General features: G+C 47.1%; 1 protein-coding gene across 1 annotated transcript in view; it reads right to left on the minus strand.

Annotated features, from left to right (window-relative positions):
- The window catches only part of CHST12 (carbohydrate sulfotransferase 12), a 71371-nt gene that overhangs the window by 37264 nt on the left and 13355 nt on the right, over positions 1-20752 (minus strand). Inside the window, exon 2 of the transcript XR_012996397.1 lies at positions 9934-10013. The gene's annotated coding sequence lies outside the window, so the exon portion shown is untranslated. The remainder of the gene's footprint in view (positions 1-9933; positions 10014-20752) is intronic.

The following is a 20752-nucleotide window of genomic DNA, read 5'->3' on the forward strand; positions in this document are numbered from 1 at the left end:
ACAAAGCCACGTGCCTGGAGGAAGACCATTTCCAGCACGAACGTGCACAACCAGCAGCAGGTAAGTGGTACCTGCATCCGAGATGTCAGCATAATTGCTGAGTGGCTGTGACTCAGTAACCCCCCTAATTGCCTCCTTCAGCTGAGAACTGAACCCAGATTTCCTAAGGCTTCATCCAGCACTTCTGCTTTTTCAGACTGTTCTTCTGGGCTCTGGGTAGCACAGGAGAAAATAAGTTCCTACACAGCCTCACAGTATGGATCAGTCTTCGGAGTGGGCTGACTCATAAAGTCTCCACAAAGGCTGGGATGTTCTCCTTCAAAAGCTAACAACATAACACAGCTTCTGGCAGAAACGCATCAAGAAAAGGATATACAATAGCAAAGTATCAAAAATCCTCCTCCTAAATCCTTGTGGCAGGGGCAAAGCTGCAGTCCGCTCCTCTGTGAGCGGGAGGAGAAACAGGCTGGGGTGGGACGAGCAGCCCCACGAGGTCCACGTGGTGATCCTGGCACATCAGGGAGGAGGTGCAGAGGTGCATCCATGCACCAGCGTGAAGGGATGATCAAGAGCTTGTGCAAAAACATTTTTGATGCCATCGCTCCAGCATGGTTCCCAAGTGCCTGGCGAGGCAGTGGGGATGCTGCCTCCCCTGTGGCAGGAGAGTGTCCACAGGTTACCTGCTGCCTGAAAACATGCAGATCCTGCTTCTCTTTCATTCCCTCTCCACCACTGTTGACTTCAGCAGAGTTTCTTCTGATATATACCAGCAGGAGATTAGACTGAAGCCCACAGTGAATGAAATACTGTCAAGCTGAGGCTGCTGTCACATCAGCTGCTGTAATTCCATCTACTTAATGGATCTACTCCTAATTTACAAGTCAGAACTGGATCCGGGACCAGAGGCTGAGTACAAAGGTGTCATTTTTATATAGTCAAATTTATATCTGAAATAAATACCACGTTAGATCTTTCCAAGAGGTCTGAGCTGCAATGCATTCATTTTTCTCCCTGAAAAAAGGTGAAATTCTCAGTAATGTTTTCAGGTTACCTTCAAGTCCCAAGGTTGGATATCTTTCAGCCATCTGCTTGTTCCAGACAGACCCTCAGGGGCCAAAATGGGCAACTGTATCCTCCAGGGAGTCCTTCAGCAATTTGCTGTGAGGGGTATTAAGCCCCTTCCTGAGGCTGCCATTTGCTGGGAACAACACAGCAGCCTGACGATGTGCAGCCTCTTGCAGTGAAAATTAAGATAATGAAGAATAAATAGGTTTACATGTATATGGGCTTTTCTTGCATACTTCAGAAATAAGGAATATTTACACATAATTCCCAACCAATAATGGTGTAGGCATATCAAGTTCAAAACACCCTGGTCCCTCCAAAAATCAGTGAATATCTGTGTGACCGCAGGCTGTGAATGGAAATTCATGGCTTAATCAGTATCATGTCACACAGGACCAGCTGCGGGAGAGTGAAATGGATCTACACAGACACACGTCCCAGAAGAAAAACATCCACAACAGTCACATGTCCGCATATGCAAGCACAGTGCGGGAAGACTGTGTAGGGTGGGAAAGTCTTTGCTCTCAAGTAAAATAACAAAATACTCTTCTTGATCTCATCTTCCTAATTCCCTTCCTGAAGTCCAGGCAGGACAGCCCAGAAGCCAGAAAGCTGCCAAAATTGTCATGGAAACAGCAACGCTTTTCTGTGAGGCACGGTGCCAGAACTGGAAGCCAGAACTCCTAGTAACAGCAAACAACTCTTTCCCGAGTCTTTCACTCCATCAAGCAAAAAGTGAAACTTGGGAAAATGGGGGGCAGTGATGGGTGCAGTGGTCTGGGTGGTGGTAACAGAGCAGCTCCCCTTCCTCCATGCCCACTGCCAAGGGAAGCCAAGGGAGAGACCGCCAGGACACGGGGAAAGCTCCTCGCTCCAGGTTCGGTTGGCTGCAAAGGTACAATGCAACCAGACAGCAAGACCTTAAATTTCTTATCTGCAGACTTGAAGCTGTTAAACAAAGCACTAAACCAGACAGGCAACTAGAGGCATTCTTTGCTGCCTGCTCTTGTAGCATGGAAGTATGGCCAATAACCCATAGACTCTTCTCTCATTGGCAATTGGAAGTGACTGGAGGAAATCCTCAGGGCATGGCACTTTCTGATGAAGGTCCCTATGCTGCCCTGTGGGATCAGAGATGTGCTCTGCTGGTGAGAAGGACTCAAAAGGACTGAGAAAGAGAAAAGTAGCATTTCATTTTTGCTGATAAGCCCGAGCGTGTTTAGTCAAGCAGCCTTTGCCCATGGGAAATGTTTTGATAGATTATTGTTGGGGTTTTTTCCCAAGTCCTTTCTCAACTGTGAGAAAAGTTTTTTTATTATTCCTTGGCATGTTGTGCTGGAATAAGAGAAATCTGCAAATAAAGGGGTGAGATGATGGAGTGTGACCCTGAACAAAGAGCTGAACACATACAGAGTTGAAAACAGCTTGGATTGTGAAGCAGCAAGAACGAACATAAAAGAAGTATCCTTTGGTGAGCACACATCTGTACCTCCTCTGCTAGGAGGAGCTGCTCCAAGAACCAGATAGCCAACATGAGGACTACATGAATTTGTCTTATCCAATACACCTCTCCTCTTAGTATGTGACAGTCTGCGGTTCACCCAGGGGAAGGGGAGGACAACTGGCTTTGGCAGTCCCCGCTGTCCTTTCCATGGCCCCCTCAAATGGAAAATGTCAAGCGACACTCTCCATGCCTCCCTTGTACCACCGCATGAGCTGGGACTTGACTTCCTTCAGTCCTGCCAACCCCAAGGAGATGCCAGGGCCCTGGTCCTGCAGGCTCCACAGCACAAGGCTTCGGTCCAGGAGAGGACAGGCTGGAGCCGTACAGACTCCATTGCAAGGACTGGGTCCTCAATGGAAATGCTATCTGCATACATTTGAAAGCATGGTTATTTAATTTGTCCTTTCTTTGCTCCTATTTTTATTGCCAGCAGTTTAAATTATACAAATGAGGTTTTCTCTTGTCTCATCCCCAGAGAGTCAATGCATTAAACAAAACATTAAAATATACTCATAATCACGGAAACTCTCTCATATATATTTATAAACTCTGAATTACTGGCATTAATGCAGAAGTGGTTTCTATGCACTTATCTCTTCTCACTGTTTCTATATACAAAATATACAGCACACAAAAGATAAACACATTGAAACTACCCACCCATTAACACATCTGCCATCCAGAAACAAATGCAAGGAACAAATTTACAAGGAAAAGCCGGTGAAGGAGACAAACACAATTACGGTGATGTGTCTCCACCACTGTCTGATCATTAAGGACGACGATAAGAGAATTAAGTATCATTCTGAAGACTCTGGCTACTTGAGGGCTGTTTCCAACATAAGAAGCACTAAGCAGAGAAAAAGAGCAAGGCAGAAAACCCAGAGTGACCCAGGGCAAACAGGCTGGCTTGTTACCTGCATGTAGCGCAGGAGCCCCCCAGAAATACTGGGGCGACAACCAGTAAAGAAGGCAGGAGTTAGCCCATATTTTCAATGGTTGCACCCAAAATACTTCCCATTTTCAGAAAGGAACAAGATACCAAGAGCAGCCCTCAGTCACGCTCTGCAGGAGAGGGGGGTAGGAAAGGATGAAGGTGTTCAGTGCTTCTCAGGACCAGCAGATAGACCAGCCGCTACCCACTCCAGCCCCTCCGTCACTCTTGAGCTCCTGAAGATGTGCTCAGCCCCATCTCTGCCACAGTTTGGTGCTTGCTTTCACAGACCAAGCTGTGCCCTGGCAAGGCACCAGTGTCGGGATGCCTCCCTGAGAGCCGTGAGATGGTGGCAGACTGTCTCACAGCCTCCAGTGGCTGTGGAGCCCATGGGGTCTCTCTCTAAACAATCGCCAGAGTGACGGAAAATGACCTCTGCTACACGCAGGTCTTGCTCCCTTCTCATATTCCCCTTGCCTTTCTGTTTTTCCTGGGGAGGGATTGCTGCAGCTTTATCCCAGGGTGGAAAGAGTCAGGCCTGGTATATCTAATCGAGGAGCCAGCCTCTTCCTTGTGCTCCAAGCACCAAAACACAGACACAAACCCTCCAACACACACCGCTCAGCTGGGACAACTTTACAACCCCATGAACAGCCCAACACTGTACAGCTTTCCTTCTAAGATCTTTGAATTCTAAGGCAGGAGTCACTCTCCAGCACACAGGCTCAATAATCTGACTTATTAAGAAGCCCTCAGCCTCCAGTTTCCATTTCGTACTGATGCTTTGCGCCGCCGAAGTGCTGGTTTGTAGGTGGCCAGCTGTCTGCTTGATTTGTGAGTATCCCCGAACCACGCACAAATTCAATCAAGGGCCCTTGCAGGAATCACTCCCACAGTCGCACAAAATTCGAGGGACATTACAAGGAATGGCCGGCCACAAAAAGCTGACCTTCAGCATCAATAACTAATATTTCTAAAGCTGACTCCTTAGACGTTCATGAGACTGACTGCTGCTCCCTGTAAGATGCATTGATGCCAAGTGCACCTTGAGTTTGTATTAGCGATAAGTTACTGTAGGTAACTCTTGATTTCTTCAATCAAAAAGCAATCACCCTCCTCCCTTCCCCATGGCAACCAGGGTTTAGTAATCACCTCATCGCTTACTCCAAATTGAGGCTGAAATACATGTTCCCAAAGACTGAAAGCTCCAGTCTTTATTAAACTGCAAATATTTGTTACTCGCTCAGACAAAGCATCTTCCAGTCTGCACATGGCCAAATGTTCCCTTCTCCATTTTGAAGTATGGTGGGATGGGAAGGGCAGAGAAGGTAAATATTTAAACAGCCTGCTAAAGGAAAGCCATGCTTTGAGACCCAGAAAACCAAATGCTCCACAGGTGAAACTTCTAACAAAAAAGAGAACAAAGGATCAGGAACGAAGTATTGCATTTTGGCCATAGGGAAGCTGCCTCTCATATCTTTTTTTCTGGCTTTTGCAGACAAGTTGACAGCCTGAATTATCAAAGCATTTGTGCTACACAGAAAGTATTCTTATTTTGGGGCTGATGCAGCAGAAGACATCTAAGCCAGAAATGGAGGTCACCGTTTGTTTCTTTGCTGTCAGCTCTGGTTACAAGAAATTAGCTACCATGACTTCCAGCCTGGCCAGAGGTCAAACTAATGGTGGATCTCTCAGTGCTTGCAAACATGCTGCCAGGGAGTCTGAAAATGGAGAGCTAAGACTCTCCTCAAGACATGACCGAGGATGCTGAGCGCTCACTTTGCAACATTTCTTCTCCAGTACCACTTGCTTCGTAGGGTTTTTCTAACACTAGATTCTGGCCCAATACAAAACCTGAGCACTGACTTTTACTCAAAAAACATGAAAAGCCAGGGAAATTATATAAATTCAAACATGAATGATCACAATTTGGGCTTTTTTTCCTAAATATTTGTACTGTAAAAAGGATGCTAAATAGATGGCATGAGGAAAATAGGGAAAATTTAAAGGTATAAATGCCTTCTGGAGTAATAATCAAGACCTGGGGAAAAAACTCTAAAAAGAGGGGGAAGGAAAGAATTCTGCTGGATGGTAGGACATGGGTAGTCCTTGAAGGAAACATAAAAAGCCTCCGATAAGAAACCACTCAAACAAATGTGCTACATGGTGGCACCATCTACTGGGTGTCAACAGAAACAGCTGAGAAACGGAGGAATTGAAATCTGAGTCAGTTGTTGCATCCAACAGACACAAGTGAATGATGTCTCGGGAAATGCAGAATGGGGTCGGGCTGTAACATGGGACTGTCAATGCGCAGGATGCACAAAAGCATCTGCAAAATCCAGAAGAGCTATTGGCTCCATCTCAGAGAGTCTTCCCTACCACCGTGCAAACAGGTGAGAGACCCTCTTCCACAGGCTCTTTCTTTCTGTAGTCTTCAAAAAAAATAGCAAAGTAGGATACGTGTATTCTCCTTCTGGTGAGAACACATGAACCGCATGCTAGCTTTCAACTAGGAAATGCTGTGTGCACACTTCTCCTACATCCAAGAAATATAAACCTAAGAGAACATCCAACAGGAACATTAAGTAACTGCTTTTGAACTAGCTCTCTTTCAATCCACACAGTGGAAAGGGCGTGGAGCCAATTCAGAAGAAGGGTTTAAATTAAAGCATACAGTACACACAACACCTTCGTAAAAGCCTCCCTGCTGGACTTGCAATGTCGATGTGTTTGGCTTCCAACCTGCCTAATCCTTGTGCTCTTTGGTGGCTCCAGGCCTCATCTTTGGCATGCATGAAAGCACCCAGCCCCTCTGCCGTGTCCTGGAGGTGGCCTCCCATGCCCTTGTTGCCCCACATCCCCAAGGTCAGTATGGATTTCCAACAAAAGTCCTCTTCCCAAGCCCTGATCTCCCAGGCACTCCAGCTCTGCAGGTCATGGACTTCATCTCTGCTCTCTTTAAAGGCAGCTTCTTTCAACAGGAGTAGACCCCACAGTATTCTTATAAAGAATGCACATCCTTAATCTTTTCCTTCCAGGTTTCATAGACTATATAAAGATTTCCCAAACACTCGCACCTTGCTCCTAGAGAATTACGTACTGCGCTAGTCACTGAATAAGATAAAGTTATAAGCAACTGTAACAAGAAGATGCCAGTTTGGTATTGTCCTCTGATAAATTGCTTGACACTAATCCAAGTTTTTCACAGGACTGCATTCGAGTATATGCCTGGAACATTTGATATCTGGATTTAATCTCCACCATTGCATGATTCTGTGGCTCTTGAAGAAGTAACAAACTTCTCAATGACGTAGTTGGTCCAGAGATCCTTAAGACGATATGAAATCAGTAGGAAGTCATGCGTTTTCCTAGGTCTGCTGCTGCAATGCGATACCTCGTTAGACCTACTGAGAAGCTATTAGCACTTTTATCACCCAGGTCTCCATGACGGTTGGGCATGTCACTGTGCCCTAGAATCATAGAATCATAGAATCATTGAGGTTGGAAAAGACCTCTAAGATCATCGAGTCCAACCATTGACCCAACACCACCATGCGCACTAAACCATGTCCCTAAGTGCCTCATCTACACGTCTTTTAAATACCTCCAGGGATGGGGACTCAACCACTTCCCTGGGCAGCCTCTTCCAATGTTTCACCACTCTTTCAGTAAAGACATTTTTCCTAATATCTAATCTAAACCTCCCCTGGTGCAACTTGAGGCCATTTCCTCTTGTCCCATCACTTGTTACTTGGGAGAAGAGACCGACCCCCACCTCGCTACAACCTCCTTTCAGGTAGTTGTAGAGAGCGATGAGGTCTCCCCTCAGCCTCCTTTTCTCCACGCTAAACAACCCCAGTTCCCTCAGCCGCTCCTCATAAGACTTGTTCTCCAGACCCCTCACCAGCTTCGTTGCCCTTCTCTGGACACGCTCCAGCACCTCAACGTCCTTCTTGTAGTGAGGGGTCCAAAACTGAACACAGTATTCGAGGTGCGGCCTCGCCAGTGCTGAGTACAGGGGCACGATCACTTCCCTACTGCTGCTGGCCACACTATTTCTGATACAGGCCAGGATGCCATTGGCCTTCTTGGCCGCCTGGGCACACTGCCGGCTCATGTTCAGCCGGCTGTCAACCAACACCCCCAGGTCCTTTTCCGACAGGCAGCTTTCCAGCCACTCTTCCCCCAGCCTGTAGCGCTGTATGGGGTTGTTGTGGCCGAAGTGCAAGACCCGGCACTTGGCCTTGTTGAACCAAAGAGGTTGGTTCAATTTGCACTTGGGAAATGCTTATATACACTCAGTTCATTGATTTCCCATTAGCTAAAGGTCACTGAAGGCTTTGTAAAAAGCTTTATACTCTCAGCATGATCATTCTAGGTGACAAATACTTCTGATTTAGGTGACTTGGCCCTAGAGACACTCCAGTGTCCTGGGACCAAACACTGGGATATCTGAAACGATGTTCATCGTATTTCGTCTTGTTCCAGCTCTGCAGGAAATAGCCCAGGATTCCTAGCCCATCCCTGAATTGCACCACGCAGCCATTCTGTAAGCATCCCAGTTTAAAAACTAATGTCAAATTAAAAATCAGATTGAAAAGAATCCAGCATTAAAATTACTGAGTCTCTGGACTCTACAAAGAAAGACCATTAAATTTAATTCCCATGCTTCTGTAACATATATCAGATAGACAAATTGAGAGGGGTTTTTTTTTTAGAATTCAGCTTTGAAATCTAGTTGATGCCTCAGCAGAATCACCGCCCTGCATCCAACGCCTGCTCGAATCAAGACTATAGCACCACGTCTCAAGGAAGAAAAAGTGGATTTCCACAGGGATTTTTGATGAAACAGGATACAAGTTGTTGATTGTCTTTATGATGACTCAATGAGATACTGGAATCTTCGTTCCATCTAAGTGGAAGTTAACTTATTTGTAGATACATACTTTGACGACCAATTTTGCAAGGCATGAGGAAAGTCTAGATTTCACCACATTTCCCGGCTGGAGATAAAAGCAACTTGGAAAAGATTTTCTGATGACTTCATGGTGATTTTGAACTGTAGCTTCCTCCCCATGCACCAGCTTGGTGTCTCTCACAGGTCAGAGACATGAATTTTGTTACATTTATGATGCAACCATTATCATTTATGGGGCCTTATTTCTGCTCTGAACTAGACTCCTCTGATACCTGAGCTGATAAAGCAAACAGCAAAACTGGATATTGTATGACCTTCAAACTTGCAAAATAATTAAAAAAAATGTGTGTAGCGATGATTCTATTTTTATTTCAGCCATTGATGATAACTATGTTTTGCAATTTGTTATTTCCATTTTTAAGACCATCAGAAGGATACTACTTGAGACAATTTGTGTATCTATCTGCTACAGTGATATTTTGGTACTTTGCTTTTAAGATAAATAGATAAGGGTAAGCCGAACTCCACAGAGCTGCGTTTTGCAAACTAGAGGAATACAAACACGGAGCTTGTGAAAACACTTGCCAAGGATGCTGTTTATCAGTTGCTGCAGAAGCACAACAGAATGCGGTTTAGTAACATATACTTTATAATACCAATCGATAAAGTAATTGAAATATTTCAGGTACTTCATTCAGGTTTTTCTTTTCATTAGAAATGAATATTAGACATTAAACATATTCTTTCAAAACACTTGAGAGTTGCAGCTTTTTTAAAAATGATACAAAGCCCGTTCTCCTGTCCTTTCTCAGCCCCTTTGTATGTCTCAGGTTTGTTAGAACATAGTCCACTTAGAAGCCATTAGTCACCTATTTAGGTGACTAATGGCATATTTAGGAGGCTAATAGCTTTGAAAATCTGATCCTTGTGAGCACAAAGTGTTTGGCCGTATTAGATGCAGGCAGCACCAGATTGCTTGGCAGTACAAATACAATGCGGCAGAAGGACATGAACGCAATTGCCCATCCTTGCTGTTGAACCAGTCACAGCACTCGGTGCCATGATGATGCTAGCTAATGCCAGAGTTGGGCAGACTGGTCCCCGAGATGGCAAAGCACCCACCCTGAGTGCCTGTCTCTCCAGAAGCATCCTCCAGATGCAGGCGGGATGCTTGTGGGAGGCTTCTTTAGGACAGGACTTTCTCTCCTAAGTCAGCTCCTGGCTAGGAAAAGCACCAAGCCACTGCCCAGGCACTGTGATGTTTGCTCCTCAGCAGTTTCCAACTGCCATTTTAAGGCTGCATCTCATAGCAGCAGGAAGTCACCTCTGACAGTGGCTCTCCAAGTCCCCCTTTCCCAGTGAAACCCGGTGATGGTGAGAGATGCCAAATTCCCGTGCCAGAAATGGCTGTATGTGCTGCTCATGCCCTGTCTATAGGAGAGGTGGCAAGTGAGAGAGGTGACATATTGACTAATGGACAAATAGGATGCTCTGGCAGGCTTTGCTTACCTGTCATTCTTCAGCTCCATCTCTACCTTCTGCCTTCTCACCCTTCTCCACCAACAGGGCATTCCTCCATCATCTGCAAACTGTCATAGCAATGAGAGAGAGAAAAACCATCATGGGTCTGGCTTCCCAGCTGATTTTATTTGCCTTCCAGGCAGACAGGGAGTTTGCTCTGGTATTGGGTCTGTCTGGGTCAGTAGTGTCATCGTTCTCCCTTGCTATCTGACAAACCTCCTGCCTGCTACACACAGACAGGTCTCGTCTATCACCAGCATCTCTTCAAGCATCTCCTGAGCAGCAGGGGAACAGCAATGAGACAAGCTCTTGGCCAGTTGAAAACAAGGCAGAGGGCTTCCCCTCCAGAGCTTCAGCCCCACCATCAGCTCCAGATCCACAAAACACTTGGACAGCAGGAGTGAGCTGCTGTCTGAAGGATGAGGGAACCAAGACAGACCCAGGCTGGTGACTGGTGCAAGTTGTTTTCTTGTCTGATGTTCTCCCAGGTCATCCCTGTCCTTTCTGCCGTTTCTCTTCACATCCAACTCTACCGCCCTTTGTGATACTCATCCCCCAGGTCAGCAGGTCTTTGCTCCTCTCCTTTCTTCACTCTTTCCACCACCGCCTTTTCAGAGATGCAACAGGCATGACAGCAGTGGAACAATTTAAGACTTTGAGGTCTACTGTCAGAAACAAGATATCAATAAGTGCTGTTGGCTACCAATGAGTCTCACCCACAGAAGTCCCTAAATCTAGGCTCCTGCATTACCTTGTCCTCCTGAAATATTTATGCTGTCCTAAAAAAGTGATCACTGGTGCTTTTGCCTCCACAGGGCCCCAGCTTTGCCTGCAGCAGGCTGCTGGCTGAGATTTCCCAGCTGGGCACTAGGTGGCAAAACATCCCGAGAAAGGGAATTTCGCATCTCGGCCCCTTCGGAAGGGGCTGTGGGAGCTTTGGGGTGTTTTTCAAACGCAGCTGAAAATGCAGAATTTGTAAATCTAAATGCACAGAGCCCAACAGAGACATGAGTTAATTTGTATTCCTGTCCTACCGTCAGGCGGAGGTATTTGCGTACGAGCGTCTAAAGCTGTTTCCTTCGCTGCTGCTCTCCCGCTGACAGATTGTGGCCATAGTGCTTCAAATATGCAAACAGCGGTGCCCAATTAGAGCAGAGCCTATCTATTTACAAGGATACACTGGCTCCTTGCAACGGGCATGGGACAAGTGAACGTGCGGCACGTGCTCCGTGGATGTCTGCACGGGCAGCACCGCCAGCCTTTCCCTTTAGCGGCTCCAAAATGAAGAACGGACCATTTTGGCAGCATGGTTCCCCCACGCCTCTCTATGCCATTTGTGACTTTCCCCTCTCCTCCTCCCACATCCCTTTTGGGGTGGAAAAGGTGCAGCTGCTGCGTTCACTAAGGCAAATCCCTTGGGGCTGGAAACCAGCCCCAGTTCAATGGGAGCTCACGGGTAAGTGGAAGATAACCCGGAGATCTGTCCTGTGAGGCGCTGAGCGAGGATGCACAGACCCTGTTGCTGTGGCAATGCCAACTCTGGTTTTATGGACCCCCATCCCTTGACTGTGGGGGACAGAACCATGTGTGGAGGAGAGGACACCCATCACAATGTTCCAAATCTTTCTTCTTTGCCCTGAAGGGTCCCCAGCCCCCCCCAGCCTGACCCTGCAGGGCTTGTCTCATGAAGGGCAGATTCCCGCTGCTCCTTGTCGCATGTGCAGGGGGGATCATCTGAACCACACCCCGTGCCTTACCCCAAACATATCTCCTGACCAGGCTTGAGCAGATCTCTTGGTGGGGATCACCTCTCCTCTCTCCTTTGGTGTCTGAGCCTTTCCCTGGTCTGTAAAAGTGGATACAGAAGATTTAGGGCCATGTGAGTGACAGGCCCCAGTATTTAACCGTCAGGTTATTGTGCCACCAGGCTGAACTCTCCTCTTCACCCCAGGACCTGTGTCCTTCACTTATCAGCACGCTTACCAGGTTCTGCCCTGTCCCTCCTATAGCATCAACCGCTTCGGCCAGTTGCAGGGTCCAGAGCAGGTGATTGAAAGCCACTTGCCCCAAAAAAAAAGCCAGGTCCTCAGCTCCTTGCCCTCATGATTCCCTGCTGGCAAGTGCCATCTTCGTATTCCACAGTAATCAGCCCCTCGATGGGACTCAGGGACCGAGCAGCCTCAGCTCGCAAAGTGGTGTCAGTCATTTCTGCCTTCCCTGCCAAAAGCTCTCCATCCCCTGGCTATAAAACATCACACACCATGCTTCACTGTCTGGCGGGCGGGAGCTGGAACAAACCCGCAGAAACTTGACCTCATGAGCTGCTTTTTCCTCCTCTTTTAGCTCTCAGGATGTCAAATTCTCACCCAGACCTCTCCTGACTCTTTGCACTTCTACAGCCCCTTTGCTCAAAGGGCCCACGGCAATTTAAGGTGCAGATTTTGCAGACCATAGAGGCAATACTGGCCAAAAGGGGTAATACCAGGTGGGCTCCAGCTCTCCAACCCTTGATGCTCTGCACTGCTGGTAGCATCTACGGGTGAAGACATCCCCGCTGACTCACTCCAGGGAAGCTGGACTGGAAAAACAGCAACCGAGACCCCCATCAAGGAGGGGATGTGGGGGGGACATGGGGGCACGCAGTGCGTGTAGCTCTATCAGAGCAGGAGACTCTCGAGTGGGCACTCTCAGCCTGCATCACATGTGTCTGGTGGAGAGGTTTAATCCTACATGAAGGTATTGGAAAGGGATGCTATGCCAACTCCACAGCTTGGCAAACAGAGGGGAAAATGTATTAAAAGCTACGACTTCTGAACATGCTCTCTGTCTGGAATCTGCCTGCAAAACAACTCAAATTTCTCAAAGGGATTCATTATTCAAAACTATTTGCTGAATAATTTCTGTGAGTAATTGCAGGTCTGAAGCTTGTCTGCAAACAATTCATTAGGAGCATCCAGGCAGGCAGCTATAACTGTGCTCAGACTCTGGTTTGCCTTCCCTGGCTGCGTGCGGATAACCCCAGAGTCGGGTGGGAAGGGTAAATAAACTTGTTTACAAAATCATGATCTTGAAAAAAAAATTAAAGAAATTGTATCAGCTTAAAATTAGCTGCTTCTACCGACGCTTCTAGATGCAACTGTGGCTGAAATTGTCTGGCAGAGAGAACTGGGCACTGGGGGACCAACCCTGGGCTGCCACACGGTGTGTGGCTCTGTCCTTCAGCTGCCCCGATGTCCCTGAGGAAGCAGCAAAACTGGTCCTCAGGCAGGGCAGGGAGAGGAGCAGGAGATGGGAAAGGAGGAGCCACCTCCACCCTCCATCCTTGCAGGGTCCTGAACATCACGGAAGGCGCTGTCTGCTGAAGGAGCGTGTCGCAGAACCGCTGTCCCTAGAAAATGTCACCAAGCAGCACTGACAATTCACGTACACATTTGGAGAAGGAGCAGAGACCGACTGGAAGTATTTCCACAATTCAGGGCTCGGAAAGTGCACAGCAGCACTGGGCTGGGTACCAAAGTCATCACTCAGGCTATGTTTCCTGCTGAAATCATGAAATAATAGATGTCCAATTAACTGGCAAAGTGAGATGCAAAGAGAAATATTGCTTACAGAGAGCTGGCGTAGTGCCCGTGGAGTTATAATAAGAATATTTTATTTGCCTGGGCTTTAGATAACCTATTTCTATTCTCTCTCTTGCTGCCCCTGGGGCTCCTGAGAGTATATTGGTTTCTTGGAATAACTTTTCTTCTCTAGCATCTCTAAAGTCCTCTCCCAGCTCCACCAGCTCAAGTATAATCTCAAATGCTGCTAGACTAAACACAGCCCTCATAGCTGGTGTTAGAGACCAGGGTATCTAACACACTCAAACTGCACGGACTGCAAAACTGAGGTTGTGGGTACTCTTCAAAAGGTGCCTGAGTGGGAGCAGGGAAGGAGAACAGGGGTTAGCCTTCTTCATCCTTTAAAATAGGCAGAGCAAGCAAAGTTAAAGCAGGAATAGGAAAAGAAAAAAAACCCACAACATCCTAGGAAAAAAAATTATTTGGCAGAAAAAAGCCTGCTTCACACTGCAGTTTCCTAAGTCAAAATAAAGCCAAGGAGGTGCCAATAGGACTAGACAGATGTCAACTTTCCATCGACCTGCCCAGTAAGTTATTAAAATCCAGAGACTATTGCATGCAGAAAATCTTGTGTGCAGTGCTTTGGAGCTAATAGAAGGCACGTACCACACATCCCTGAAAAACACAACAGGAAAGGATTCAACTGCAGCACACTAAACTATCAAATACGCATGATTTAGATTAAGGATAACTAGCATAAACTAAAACCTCTGTACAAGGTGTCCAGCAAAATAAGATTTTTAATGGGTCAGTACCTCCCTACAGGCGCCGCAGCAGTAACCTAATTGTTCGCTTAACTTGCCTTGTAACCACAGCCTGGGGTAGTAAATAACTGAAACCATTTCATTGTTGCAGCCATTAACCTAAAACATGTTTTCTGTAATTCTCTATATCTGTCTGGCCCAAGATTGTTTCTGAACCCTTAGAAACAAGTTAGTAGTTGTAACCTCAGGAAAACTGGAGGCATCAAGCAGGTAAGTGAGTCACTGAAGATCAGAGCGTGACCCAGTTGCAGAGCTAAGAATGGAAAACCCTTCGCCTCGACCTCTTAGTCATATATCCCGGCCCTTGGACACAGCCGTGTTCCTGGTGCTCTCTGCTCTCCGGAAAGGCGACGCAAAGGCAGCTCCAATACATTTACACACAGAGAGTTTATTTCTGTTAAACTGCTATTGAAACAGCCCAGAAACGTGACCTACAAATTCTTTTTCCTCTTCCTTCATTTTTATTCTTAAAATTTTTATTCTTTTCTTGAAAGAAATCTTTTATTCTTAAAATTGTTTTATTCTTCCTTCTTTTTTACTCTTAAACGTCTCATTTTGCAAAGTCTCTCTTTATTTGCAGAGAACTTCACTGGAGAAAAATGAGAGACGTGTCCCTACTGGGGAGGGAGCCCTTAAAATCACCTCGCCATTAACCCCTTCGCTGCTGGTCTTTGCCACTCTCCCAGCCTGACGACAGCTGGAAACACAACGGTGGATGGCTGTGTAAATGTCAAAGCGCTAAAAGCCTTGCAGCCTTCCAGCCCAAACACCTGATAAGCCTGTGCTGCACAGCAAGAAAAACGCGTCGTTGTTACGGCATCCGACTGCCCTGCCTGTCTGTCAGAAAGCAGCAGTCTGCAGGGGACGGGGCTGATGTCGGGGCACAAATCCCAGAGCTGACCTCCTCTGCAGCCTGGCCCGAGACCTTGCACATGTGCTAATCTCCTCCACGTCCCTAACAGGGGGTGAAGGGAAAACCGCGCTCTGTCCCTTGCCCCAGCTCTTTTCTGTTCTGCTCGTGTTAAGAAACAAAAAGCATAAAAACGAGCATTTTCCCGGACACGGGGACTGAAGTCCCATTGACGTGAGTCAAGACACTCAAAGATTTGATGCAGCTAATCCTGGGTTTTTCTTCCCCTTTCATGCCATAGTGTGTTTAGGAAGGCTCAGGAGTTATGTGTCAGGCGGTGGCTGCATTTGCTGAAGACGACAGAGCTTTGCCTTCCCATAAATTCAACCCCGGTTTCTTATGTCAATGCCCTGATCCTAAAGGCAGTTTTACAGCACATGAGGCAAAACCATCTCCAGGCTAACTGCAGAAGTGGAAATGGTATAGCTGTGATACAGCTCCGAGCCAGAAAAATCCTGCTGAGGAGCTAATTTCAGCTCCATCACTTTTGGGATGGAGCTGGTGCCTGCCCAGTGCTACGGTGGGCTCTGCAGACACAGCCGCCCACTCGGAGCTGCTCCGGAGACCTTGGAGGGACTGATGTGAGCTTGGGATTTTACTCTGTAAAGTGATGACAGAGTGAGAAGGAAAACACAGGACGCGACTGGGGAGTGGAAGACATTTCCTCTCCGACAGCGCTGTTCTGGGAGCCCAGCAAAGCCCCAGTTCTCACCAGTGGAAGTCTGGTGCAGGTGCAAAAAAGCAATTGAGTAACTGAAAACACAATGAGACAGCCTTTTCCTGCCTTTTCTTGACCTCATCCTCTCTCAAACCAAACACTGCTGTTCTTTCGGGGGGAAATATCCCCTGTTGCTTTTGACCAAACAAGAAAAGAAGAAAAACAAATCCAAACACAGCTCATGCTATCTTTGGGTAACTGTCTAAAAAGGGCTGAGAAGAGCAATGTCTCGGTGTCATGCTGTCAAGCCTTGCAGCTGCAGGGCAGTGAGCTGCAGTAGCACAATGGCCTCAGAAATGCCTTGCCAGGGTCAGGCAGATCAAGCCAAACACGTGTAGTTTCCCCATTTTTACTGGGAAGGCACCAAATGAGATCCTGGAGGCAAATACATAGTGTCTAACTCCCAGAAGGAAGAAGTTCAGAAGACGAGAGAAAAACCAGGTTGTCTCCAACGCCTTGCCCACATATTGGTCCTTCACCAGCATATTAACCCCATCCTGATGGGATTCCTCCTGCCATTGCTCTCGACTCCCAGTACTACACAGGTCTATAGAAGGGCCAAGAAAGGATCCTACAGAAAGACTTTGCTTGTGGACATCCGAGTGGCATCCTGATCTCTGTAGTGTGATAACAGGCTTGTCCAAAGCAAACACCAGCAAAAAAACCCAACAAAAATAAAGAAAATGTCAAGCTCAGAGTTAAGAACAAAGCAGCCAATTGCCGTGTGTTCTCACACTAAATGGCATCACTGCAAGGAGCAAGTCAGAATATTTTAAGCAAAATGTTCCAGCAAAGAATCTGTTTCTGGCAACTATGCTGTATTGGAAATTTCCTTCCAATCGGCATGGCCAGAAAAAAAAAAGCTAACACTGACAACAGCAAGCTGATCTATACTGAAAGATTTTCCCTGTATATTGGAGGAAAAAACAAAAAAGAAAGAAAAAAGAAAAAAACCCCAAACAAACTTGTCCCTAGTTATCTTTTTAGCCTAAACTGACAAACTCAAGAGCTAGATTTCAGCTAGCATCTCAATTCCAAAGGCAAACTTTGTAAGCAGGCTGTTTTCCTATGACAAATAAAATGAAAAGCGTTACTCCCAAACCTGCAGACTTTCCAAAAGTCAGGAACTGCATCCAAGCACACTGACCTTTTGCTAAGCTCTAAAAAATGTCATACATGCAAAGTGCAACAGCATCTGGAACCTGCCCTGACATCTTGAATTCACATTCTCACTTGCTGATGAGAGATGCTTTGCATCTTACGTTAAACAGATTTGCTCCCAGAAATCATGCCGCAGCCTGGAGCCATGGCTGTGCTGGGGGACCTGGTCCCAACCTGACCCGGTTTTGGTACGTGAAGGGGACCTCACCATGCAACAGCTTCATCTTGCTACTCTGCCTCTACCTGGTGCCGCGGGGCGGAACAGAAACACGGTTTGTCCTGGTCTTACAAAGGGCTTTTGTTTTCAGGCTGGCTCCTAGCACCCTCACTTTCCCCAGGAAAATCTGTGTGTATGATGCAAAATCAATCTGAGAATTGCCTTGATTCGGTAGTACCTGTGGAATAACGCTACGAGTTTTACTGTCCACCATACACTATGCTCTTTCTCCTGTTGCAGCTGGCAAGTCTTAGAAGGAAACCTGATGCTATTTTGAGAATCCAAGAAATCCAGAAAGCTCGGATTTGAGGCATCTAAATGAGAAGAGGGAAAAACCAACACGATCCCGATTCCATAATTTTGAAGCAGGGATTAGCTCCCAGCCCCACTAACCGGGGACTTGCTCTAATCCCTGGATCCACGCAGTGAAAACTGGTCGGTGCACACAGCAGCTGTGTCTGCGTGTGCTGGGTTCACGCTTTGGCTGCTAACGGTAGCTGGAACAGGAAAAAAGCAAGCAGGCTCAGGGATGTACAGCCAGAGGGATGTCCACAGCTGCTGTTAGAGCCTGACTGTCCCACATCCAACGCAACACCCGCTTTTGCCCGGTGGTTGCACAGCACAAGCATCCCCCGGTCACAACGGGGGCTTGCTTAGGAGAACTGAAGAACGAAACTGCGTTAATAGGGAGGAGTGACCATCCTAGGAATGTCAATTCATTGCAACATACTAATTGTAATCACAAAAATGATCCTCTGCTTATAGAAAACAGAAGGCCGTAACTTGCATATATTTCACCCTATCAAAAACTTAGGTGTTTGTTTAAACATTTCAAATGCATTCACCTCCCCAGGATTGTGGACTGATTCTGCCACTTGACTTACATACACATACATTCACACTCACAATATATGAGACACAAGTAAAGATAATCAAGAAACACAAGTCTAGGTCATCCTGACCTGATGCAAGAACCTTTATCCAGAAGACCTGCATGCCCAGACTACTGTTGGGTAGCCATGTTATGCCAAGGTGGGTCCCCACTGTGCACATCATTACCCAGCACTTGGGAAATGCTTATATACACTCAGTTCATTGATTTCCCATTAGCTAAAGGTCACTGAAGGCTTTGTAAAAAGCTTTATACTCTCAGCATGACCATTCTAGGTGACAAATACTTCTGATTTAGGTGACAAATACTTCTGATTTACCCAAGAGCCAAAACATAGAGAGTCTGAAATCAATAAGGCATGCAAAGGTCAAGAGAGAGAAAAACTGGATACAGATAGATGTGCCCAATAGCATGTGAAAGGTCATTGGCACCATCTCTCCTGCACTTCCATCCCCTGTGGACATGGCCCTGCTTGCAGAGCCCGACAGCTGGTGAAGCTGCAAGCCTTCCTCTCCCAGCGCAGGCAAGGAGCACCTTAGCCCACTGCTATTTTTAGTCTGCCTCTAAATGACTGCTTGTTCAGTCCAAGCCTACAAGTCCCACCACCATTCACGAAGCCACACCTATTTCAGATAATCTGACCCCACATCATGTGTCAGAACCCCTTGGATTTTGCCCGCTGTATTCTGATAAGCTTTCTCCACTTAATTATGCAGTTATTTATTTTCTCCTCTACTTTGGCCCCTGCTCCCAGCCCGGAAAAGCAAACAGGGCAGGTCTCCATGCTGCAGCAGATGGCACTTGGTTTCTCAGCAGCCCCTCTCGCTCATCTCAGCATTTACCCACTCTGTAGCACCCCCATTTTGTTTGTAGATGCCCTCAACTCCCCCCACCCTTTTTATCCTTCAGAAATGCATCCCCAGCCCTGCTCCACTCCCTGCTGACCACTCTTTTGGCCGCCGCTGTCTTTTTGACACGTCTTCTTGGCTCTTTTCTGTCCCCCATGCTCCTCCCATATTTTCCACAGAGACCTGTCCAGGGTCCAAACAAAACAAGAGTCAATCTCGATGGCATTTTCTTCCATCCATTTTGAATTCCTGCAATGACAGAGAAATAAACACTGAAACTGCAGCTTCTCTGCCACAAAATGTGTCTTTGCCAAAGCTGCGCATGATCCATCCGCCTGGGGGATAAAACACGGGATTCGTGAAGGCACTGCCTGGTGGATCAGGAAAAGCCTCCCTCAATTATTTAACAAATAGTTTGGGCAGGGCTGGGAGTATTTTGATGCTGGTACAGTCTGACACCCAGATTTGGCACAGTCTGAGGATGAGAACCTGAGACAAAATTACAAACCCCTTCATTAGGTGAAAAGCAACAGCCCCGCTAATGCTCACTGCCATCTCAGCTGGCTGAGCACCATCTGCTCAAGGATGCCCAGCATTTTCCAAGATAAAGAAAGACATTTTGTTCAGAGAGATGGCATGCTCTGCACCTCCCCTGCATCCCGAGCTGCCTGGAAGCCAGCCAGGGACAGAGCGGGACGGCGAGCCATGAACTCTGTGCATTTCCATAGCTGAGTTTTGCCCATAGACCCATACAAGCCCTTGAGCTCTCCAAAGGGTACATACTTCTTGAATCAATACAGACAGTTTTCATGCCAGCAGCTTCCAGACTCACCCTGTGACAAGAAAAGTCTGGATTGAGGCAGTTTTGGTTTTCATTGCTGAATGCTGCAGCCCTGTCTTCGAACCCTCCCAAGGCACTGCTCCTCCTGGAGACCTCCAAACCTCCCGTGGACACAGCTCATACCCAGGAGCCCTCCAGAAAACAGGTATCTCCCACTCCCCCCTTACGGGGGACAAACAGAAGACAGCTTGCATAACTCACCGAAGGGCTTACAGCAAACAATTAGCAGCACTGCTAATTAAAAACATGCTCCTCAGCTCTGCCTTATCATTTGAGGAGAACACGGTCCATTGCATGAGTCCCTGGGTTTGTAACACCTGTATTCACAGCAGCCTCTGCAAGGGAAACTCCTGCCGCCACCCTGCATCCCACCACAGCCTGGGGGTCACCGTCTCTTTCCAAATGCAATGGACCCTACCAGCAGAGTCCAAACCTCACGGTCCAGATGGCAAGGACGCCAACACCTGAAAAGCCAAAGAAATGAAAAGCAATAGTCTTAAGGTATAAATGGTGAGCAAAGACTGCTGAACAGCCCTGTTCACCTGCCCCGCTTCCCCTCTGGGGCAGTCTGCTAAAATTACTGCGCCACTCTCCATTAGCGCCTATAGATTATTTTTTAAATCACCACCTTCCGTGTGGCTTTCCGGAGGCTTTGGTATTCTGTGGCAGCAATTAATTTTCCAGTCTCAGGGAAAGGCTCACAAAGAAACAAAAAGCCTGCAGAAAGGTGATTGCTTTCCATTGAGTACCACGACAGCTTTCCCTAGGGGCCTCCAGCGTCAGGTTTGCTCCTGAATTCACCACGTTTCTGTTGGCCTGTCAATGGTGAGAGCCCA

This window comes from Aptenodytes patagonicus, chromosome 13 (genome assembly GCF_965638725.1).
Source record: "Aptenodytes patagonicus chromosome 13, bAptPat1.pri.cur, whole genome shotgun sequence".
NCBI lineage: Eukaryota > Metazoa > Chordata > Aves > Sphenisciformes > Spheniscidae > Aptenodytes > Aptenodytes patagonicus.